This window comes from Lates calcarifer, linkage group LG19 (genome assembly GCF_001640805.2).
Source record: "Lates calcarifer isolate ASB-BC8 linkage group LG19, TLL_Latcal_v3, whole genome shotgun sequence".
In the NCBI taxonomy this organism is placed as follows: Eukaryota; Metazoa; Chordata; class Actinopteri; family Centropomidae; genus Lates; species Lates calcarifer.
Window position 1 is genome coordinate 3,407,209 of NC_066851.1, and position 9,536 is coordinate 3,416,744.

Below are 9,536 nucleotides of genomic sequence, written 5' to 3' on the forward strand. Positions count from 1 at the left end.
GGGACTGTGGTAATTTATTGGGCCAGATGACACAGTCTGTTTGTCACACAGTCTGTAAAAATATATGACCAGATTTACTATCATTCTTAAACTAATTTGAACAAACTTTTCAGATTCAGTGCACTCTGAGAAAGACGAGAGACTTATTTTAAATAAGTTTTTAGTTATACATAAATGTGCAGGCTGCTATATTTTACTGTTGCCACTCCCATCATAGTGAGGCAGAAATAAGTCGGCCATAATATGTCTTCAGGGACTGATGGGGTTGTTGATCTATAAGGCTGAAAGTGGAGGTCATTATTTTCCTCATCTTGGAATCCATAAAAAACAATGATGTGTGTACTCCAGCATCCCTATGGGGAATAAGAACAGGCAGTTTCAGGCTTTTTTCCCCAAACAAGAACTGTTCTGGACAAATGCCCATGAGCTATTTTTATATAGGTTTTGTTCGAAGAGTGTGTATCCACTAAAACTTTTCATTTTACTCTTTTTGTTACTCATCCTTTTAATTGGCACAGATTACAATGGATGTTTACCCAGCTGTCTTCTAATATTTAGAATTTGAATATTTATTTAATATTTTTCATCTCAAACTCACCACTGCCTAGACATTCCAACCACTCCCAAGTTAACTCTAATAGTCAACTAGTCAACTAATCACACACATGCCTAATTCCCAGGTTGCAACAATATTAAACTTGACACCCTGTCTCAGAGGATTTCCCCAAAATTCCCACAGGCATCTTTCTTTCCTCCTGTGTCATTGGAGCAGTCGCCCAGGGTATTGTGGACATAGTAAAGCATGCTTTAAGTAATACTCAGTTTCCTTATGGTTGTCCACCTAGTCACCTTTTTGTTCAAACCTCTCGCAGGTGTCAGATAATCCAGTGGGGACATTTCTACCTCACCTGTCACCCTGATGAGGTAGGAAGCCATCCATAGGGTAGTTTTAATTTTTTTTAAATCATTTACCAATAATACAATAATAAGTGACTAAATCTTCACACAGTATTGGCAATAAAGAGAAGATTAAAATGGAGTTTAAAAATAAAAACTACAGTGAATTCTGATGAAAAAACATGTCCAAATGTCCTTCACATGACTGCACTACACATTTTTCCGAATGAACTACTCCAGTCCTCCAGTTGGTTTTACACACGAGCAGAGCTTAGTGTATCCACTTTAATGCTGCAGTTGTAGGAGCTTGGACATCAGGGTGATGGGAAAAGATCAGGTTGGCAGACACGTCAGGGCTCATCACAGACATAAGCATAGCATTATGGTGTTAAATAACACCATGTTACTTTTAAATCCATATTAAGCCAAACACTGAGGGAACTGATATAATGTGTATTAGCATCTCACAATGGGACATTGCAATAGTGCTTGTAGGTGGGCGGATTAGTCTCACTGAAAAGTCAAAAGTCCAACCAGCTAAGCTGGCAAACCTTCACTAACCTCACCTTTAGAGGTTTGTTTATTTTGGAGTGTTAAACATTATATCCATGCTAAAGCACACATAATTTAATTGCAATGCACATTTAATGGTCAGGCTGAATGTGAATGGGTGTGTTGGCTGTGTGATGTAGCCTATGTTCAACATCTACTGTTAATTAAATTGCACAGCATTTCATGTAGAAGACTGGTTTTGTCTGTGGTTAGCTGTTGTGTGCAAATATTTTCTAAACAAAATGTATTTAAATGTTAGTGTACCTATTACACACGCTATGCTAAACCAAGCTTTCTGATAATATGGTTTTCCCAAGTACCAAGCTTCACAGTTCACCTCCGGAGGCAGTTCTTAGTAATATGTACTACTGTCAGCTTCTCCTCAGGATTCTGTCCCTAGTCCAGTGGCTAGAGCGGTTTAACCAGGGGGTGAAGACCAGCCTATGCTCCATTGCCTCCCCAGACTCCTTTTCCTGGGGCGACTGTCATGTCAGCCACCTCTGCCTTGGTTCCCTTTAGCATTCTTTCTCATCTGGCTCTTGACATAGCCTCTAATTAACATCTCCTGTTGTTTTAGATCCTGCCACTATCACTTGCCCTGCAGTTACAGTACCTGACCTCCAAGCCCATCTGCACTCCTGCTGCTCATTCTCTCATTACTTTCTTAGTATATATACCAGCCCTGTCTCAGTCATTTACTGGCTCGTCTTTGAACTTCTGTAGTTATAACGGTCCAGCCTGCTCCTTGTCTGCCTTGTACAGCTTTCCTGATAGCCTGCCTATTACTAACCTTACCTGAACTGAGCAAAGAGCTTTTTGACTTTTACCTACCTGTTTCTGGAGTCTTGCTTTTGAGTCCATACGTCTTTGTCAGAAATGTTACAGTACTGACCTTTATGAAGAAAACTGGTTTAGTTGCCCTTTAAGTCAAGTTTATTTGTATCGTCCAATACATTCAGTCTCAAAGGGCTTTTCACAGGTTAGGTTCCTCACTCAGCCCAAGCTTTTAGATGAAAATCAGATCATATAACCATTGCATATTGTATTCCTTTTTGAATGAAATATCAAAGTAATATAAGTCCTTGTACCTACATGATCAAGTGCTCCTGTCAGCAGGATGACATGCCCAGCTAAAACGTATATGATAAAAAAGATTGTCAGTGCTTCCAAAACAAACAATATAAGGTCGGACTTAAATGTTTCTAAATGTTAATGTTTTCTAAAACTTTTAACCACATCTTGTGGATGGAGTTTCTAAGTTATGATGATGATGATGATGGTTTAAGCCCAAATTAGACCTTCCATGTCTGTGCTTCTAAGATGTATGATGATGATGCAAGTTTTGTCACCGACTTATCTCTACTGTCTCCCCCATATTCACATTTTTCATGTGACAGAAATTCCATACTTAGGTCAAACAGTAACAATTTAGCTGACTCCTGAGCTATCTCCATGACATCTGAGCAAACTTCACTGATAAAACTGCCCATTGTTCTTTCCATGATATCCATAATGGTAGTATAATAAAAATAGAAATGCTATGTAAACTCTGTTTTTGATTCACTAACGCACCAATTATTATTTTCAGTTACATTATAGACTGAAGCAACTCAGATGATTGAATCAACATGTTAATAACCTCCTCTCTTCTTTAATCTGGGTCTTGGCAGCTGGACAGTAAGAAAATGTTGCGAGTAGCAGTTTGCTTTTCACCAGGTGTTTCTTGACCTGGTATGAGCAGGTGGGTGGCTGCACTACACTGCCTGAGAATCCATGGTAGGTCTGCTGAGATTGAAGGTCCTTGTTTTTGTGCACATGCAGTCATGTTCACGGTGATATCACGAGTACCGATGAGAATAAATGCTGCATGTGCCAAAGGAAAAAGCCAAAACATGACTGTGTAGTGTCATAAAAACACAGTTCTTCATCTTCCCACTGACAAGATGTTGATGGCTTTGTGTGTATGCAGTGGACATTTAAACTCACCTACTGCAGGGAAAACCAGCAAATTATTGAGTTAAGCCCATCGCTGTTCTTCTGACTGTAGCTAATGTCTTCATAGTTTCTGTGATTATCTTACATACAGTACAGTACATGTTAATGTTAACAGAAGGAGTGCAGAATATATATCTACTCTGTCCATCAGTAACTTGCTCTGCCTCTCTCTCGGTTAGGTGTCTTTCTCCTTCACATTGTGTTTCACTGTGTGTGGGTGTGTGTGTGTGTGTGGGTGCCTGCTGGCTTTTTTATTGTCTATGTGTGTGTGTGTGTTGTTCTGTGTGGGTGTTAGCTGTTTGTATGCACTGCATGTGTGAAGAGAGGACGACGAAAGGAGCTGCTGTAGCTCAGCAGAACAGATACACACACACACAAACAAGCATGCAAGAATATAAAGAGGAAGGCATCAGGATTCAAGGTTGTATTGCAGGCTGTACAGCAGAATCATACTGTAAGCTCATAAAATGGGCTTCTTATCACCGTCGACAACAACACTCCCAAATCCCATTCATGATAATGATAATAAATGTAATCATCATTATAATCAGTATTTACCAGTACATACTTGTGCTACCTAAAAATGTCCTAATTTCGTCATGCTGCAATAGGATACAGAAATGAGAGAACACAGTTATAGCATACATCTACACAGGGTGTTTCATTAGTTAAAATAATGTCATGATATTGATTGGCCTGTCTTTTAGTGTGCATTGTTACCAGTCTTTTTGGTTCTGGCTTTGGAACAAAAGCCCAGGAGAAATCACAACAACACATTTAAAGTGCTTTTCCACCAGCACCTACTCGGCTCTACTTGACTCGACTCCACTTGGTTTTTAGGGTCTTCCATTAGGTGGTTGTACCTGGTACCAGGACTAGGTACTTTTTTAGTACCTACTCGGCCAATGTTCCGAGCGAGCTGAGTCGAGCTGAAAATGTGACAACAACAGACTGCAGGCCTCTGATTGGCCAGGGAGTGACATCACTGGATGAGTCATGAGAGCGACTCATCTTCACAAGAATCTAACCTAGCCGTTTTTAAAACCTGGCAACAGTGACAGCGACAGTGCATAGAAATGATGTCACAGGAGTTTCGGGCCACCTTGCTATGACGATCCCCACCCACGTCGAGGTGGTACTCAATTGTAATGAAAAACGATCGAAACCAAGTAGAGTCGAATCGAGTAGAGGTGAGTATTGCTAAAACTGTGCAATGGAAAAGCTCCATTAGTTTCAGCATTGGCAGGTTTAGTAGTTAAATATCTTCAGATTCTAATAAGAGAGCTCCACAGAATGCAAGGAATTGGTTAGCAGCTGACACGGATGGCAAGAGATGACGATGTCGCAAAATAAACAGGCTCTTTGGAACATGTAAAATGAATAACACCCAGGATTATTACCACACTGACATCCTCTATGTTTAAGGCATTCTTAAATTACTACATGACAAAAGCAGCCACAAACAGGAGGATTTTAATGTTTGCCAGTCTGTCTGGGCTGAAGCAGACCAGCTACCTTTGCCATGAAAATCACTCTGACAATTTTTTTTATGTTGCCTCAGTCAAAACTACAAAGGGGAGAGTGAGAGAGAAACAGATATAGGCAGGCAGAATGGGATACAAGCACCAGGATGAAGAGGAAGAGGAGATCAGGAGGTGCCGATTATATAAGACCATCACAAATATCATGGTAAAGACCTGAGAGGGAGTGGAGCTATTTTAAACCTGGGCTAGAGCTCAGAGAAAGAAGCAGTGTGGGCTGATATGTTGGCCATCACAGCAAACTGTGCTTGTGTGTGTGTAAAACGTGTGTTCCCCACCCTGCAGAAACCTGGCAGATAGCGGACTGGGACTTTAAAGACATATTACATAATGCCGACTAGGGCTTTTGTCACAGCGACGCACCTCCACATTTGTCTCCTGGTCAAATCATTCCAAAAAAATCCAGATTTTTTTTTTTTCAGTGTTTTGCAGAAAATGGGCAGTGCTGAACAAATCCTGCATGAACAGCCAAAGCACATTGAGACATAAACACTAGGATGTGTGTATGTGATGGTGTGATGGTAGTTAAGATAAACATATCTTGTTGGGATGAGGGAGATGATAAAAATTCCCTCCTGCAGGGATTTCAACATGGAACCAATTCAAAGATAAAATGGCTGCTATTTCTTGAAGACTGAAAAACATTATTGAAAAGAGCTTTGTTGCTGCCAGCTTGCATCGCCTCTCTATGTTCACCAGCTTCACATGAGAGTACATATAAAAGACAGAGTGGAGATGTGATGTGGATTCAGCCTAGATTTTATATTTCCTAATATTAGACACTTTATTAGTCTAATGTTTTTTGATTATCTCTATCCCAAACTGTGCTGCAGTACTATTATTTATTTTCTTAAACTTGTAGATTCTTCTAGCTTAAGCTTTTAACAAAACATTGACATACTATCATATATCAACAGTTTCTTGAGAGTGTCACTCTCCTTTTAGCTCCTCCACCAACTCCTGAGGGAAATATCTGAGACCCTATTTACACTTCATTCATCTGGGGTGGATAAGATGACCAAGTGTAAATTGCAGCAAAGCATTGATAGTATTAGTTTTTAAATGTTGCAGGCTAAACTGTTACTATCACTGCCAAAGTGCATACTGTTCCAAACAACTTTGATGCATTACCACCACCCTTCACACCGGGGGAGCTTGCTCTGACTTGCGTGTAGCCTGGGAAAACCAAGGTGAATAGCAGTAAGATTTGTGATGTGACCAACAGAGGCAACTTTATTTAAAAATCACAATAGAAGTTATCTTACAGTGCTTTTCATATAGAGCAGGTCTACCACTCTTTATAATATTATCTACAGAGACCCAACAATTGGTGACAGTGGCAAGGAAAAACTTCCTTTTAAGAGGCAGAAACCTCGAGCAGAACCAGGGTCACAGTGGGCATCCATCTGCCTCGACCAGTTGCATTGAGAGACAAAGTGAGAGTCACTGAAAGCGAAAGAGAGAGAGAGAGAGACAGGTAAAGAGGGAGAAGGAAATAGTGCAATTCAAATTCCACGTAGAAATGTAAGGCAATTGTTATACTATACTGCTACTACAGATCCAGACTCTCTCTCTCTCTCTCTCTCTATATATATATATATATATATATATATATCCCCCATATTTGCACATACTGGCCATGTTGTTTTTCATAATATCCATAATAATAAATAGAAATGTAAACTTTCTGTTTTTGATTCACTAACCATACCAACATTGTTTTTAGTTAGATTATAGATGTGACAATACACTTTCAATACACTATCTTCATGTTAAGATGTTAAGTTATAATATATTTAGAGAACATTAACTGAAAAAATGACAGTAAAATGTACTTACATCCATCTCTCAGTAGTGTCTTACAGCCTCAACAACCTTCACAAGTGCAGTAGGGCAGCCTGTCATATATATATATATACACATATTGCCTTGTCTCAGTGCTTTTCTACTCTGAAAATTGCATGAAAAATAGGTGACCTATCCCTTAAAGAGATAAAACTAAATGAGGTATTTGTGAACACAAACATCATGTGCTGCCTGGTTTGCAGGGTATAATACTTTTTAAAATTATACCAAGCCTGGAGCTGACGTGATTTAAATTGGGTCTGCATTACCACAACTAATAAAAGTCTGTTTATATTTTGTTGATATCTAGAAATGATATTCTCCTGGCTGTCAAAACTTGAAACAAGAAGGGGAAACAATTAATTTAAAATGCCAGAGATGGTGAGTCATATTCTTAAACCTTTATTACAAGATACATATGGTTAGATCAGAGTACTTAATTTGGTAATTGTCTGTTCTGAGGAACTATATCTGGGTAGATTTGTGCTGTCAAATAAAACCTTGAAAAGTCAAGTCAATTTTATTCATATAGTGCCGATTCACAACAAAAGTTATCTCAAGGCACTTTTCATATAGAACAGGTCTAGACCATACTCTTCATATTATTATATTTACAAAGAGAGACCATGAGCAGCACTAGGTGACAGTGGCAAGGAAAAACTTCCTTTTAAGAGGCAGAAACTCTGAGCAGAACTGGATTCAGGGTGGGTGGCCACATCTACTGATTGGGTTGACAAAGGGAGAGAGGGGTGGGTGAGGAGGGGGAGGGAGGGAGGGAGAGTACAGGGAAAGGAGAACATAGCATAATGCTGAATTTAAGTGGTAATAATGAGAGTAATAATAGCAATAATAGTAATGACAATTATGATGTAATACTAATAGTAGCAATAACTCCACACTCACCGGCCATTTCATTGGGTACACCTGTTCAACTGCTTGTTAATGCAAATATCTAATCAGCCTATCACATGGCAGCAACTCAGTGCATTTAGGCATGTAGACACAGTCAAGATAACCTGCTTAAGTTCAAACTGAGCATCAGAATGGCAAGGAAAGGTGATTTAAGTGACTTTGAATGTGGCATGGTTGTTGGTGCCAGACAGGCTTGTCTGGGTATTTCAGAAACTGATGGTCTACCGATTTTCCTACACAATTGTCTCTAAGGTTTACAGAGAATGGATGAAAATGCCTTGTTGATGCCAGAGGTCAGAGGAGAATGGCCAGACTGCTTCGAGCTGAAACAGTAACTCAAATAACCACTTGCTACAACCAAGATATACAGAGGAGCATCTCTGAACACACAACACGTCAAACCTTGAAGCAGATGGGCTACAGCAGTGGAGGACCACAGGTGCCACTCCTGTCAGCTAACAACAGGAAAATGAGGCTACAATTTGCACGGGCTCACCAAAATTAGATAACAGAAGATTGGAAAAATGTTGCCCGGTGATGAGTCTGACATAAACAACATGAAAGCATGGCTCCATCCTGCTTTCTATCAACGGTTCAGGCTGCTGCTGGTGGTGTAATGGTGTGGACGATGTTTTCTTGGCACACTTTGGGCCCCTTAGTACCAACTGAGCATCATTTAAACGAAGCAGCCTACCTGTATATTGTTTGCTGACTATGTCCATCCATTTATGACCACAGTGTTCCCATCTTCTGATAGCTCCTTCCAGCACAATAATGTGCCAGGTCACAGAGGCTCAAATCATCTGGACTGAGGAGAGGTGGCATCCATGGAGAGGTTGGTCAATTGAATTGGCGGTGAGTTGAGTGAGGCTGGACCTGAGTGTTCTGAGGGCTTCCTGGAGGACAGGTTCCTGCTGCCCCACCAAGGCCCCATGAGAGGCTGGGTCCATGTGGCCAGATTGTTCTGTTACGGCTTTGTTTTTATGTGGACCCAAGAAACAGGTTTAGGAAAAGGTAAAAGATTTTAATGGGGAAATACTGTGAAGGATGTTGAGGGGCAGTGGAGGCTGGAGGTGAGAGGTAGGGTACACCCTGGACGGGTCACCAGTCTATAACAGGGCTGACATACAGAGACACACATTCATACTGACATTCACACCTGTGTATATCGACAGGTCACTGACTGGTTTGATGAGTATAAAAATGATGTGAACTATTTAAAATGACAGAAACCACTCTTGGTAAAAATGTATTTGACTTGTATTTGTATTTTGGCTCATCCATCTGCAACCATGGAGGGGTGGGATTTTTGAACAGTCCTCCAACCAGCCACCAGGGGATAATCAAGATATTTTGGCTACACTTCTGGTGAGTTGTCATGTTGTCTATCTATATTTACAGTAGGAGTAAAATATACTGGAGAAGTAAAACCTGTCTACTTTTCTATTTGACACAAAAAGGAAGTCATGGACCTTGCCCAGGATCCTGCTTTTTTTCACTGGCTCTCAAACCAGAGGTTGGGGTCTGCAGTTGGACTCTCTTATTGGCTTACAGACCTGGGTCTGACTTCTTGGGTGTCTTGGGTACCTTTTGTTCCACCCTGTCTTTTTTTATGCCAATTTAAAAATCCCATTTTATTGGTGGATTCGTGGATCCCATCATGCATATCATAGACAGTCAAAATTCTGAACTGAATCTGAGACAGTGTTTCAACATATTCTAGGTCATTTCTTTGATCTCATGAAGTGTAAGTGCTGAGCCCACAGGGAAACTGTCAGTACCTCATAACCCGAT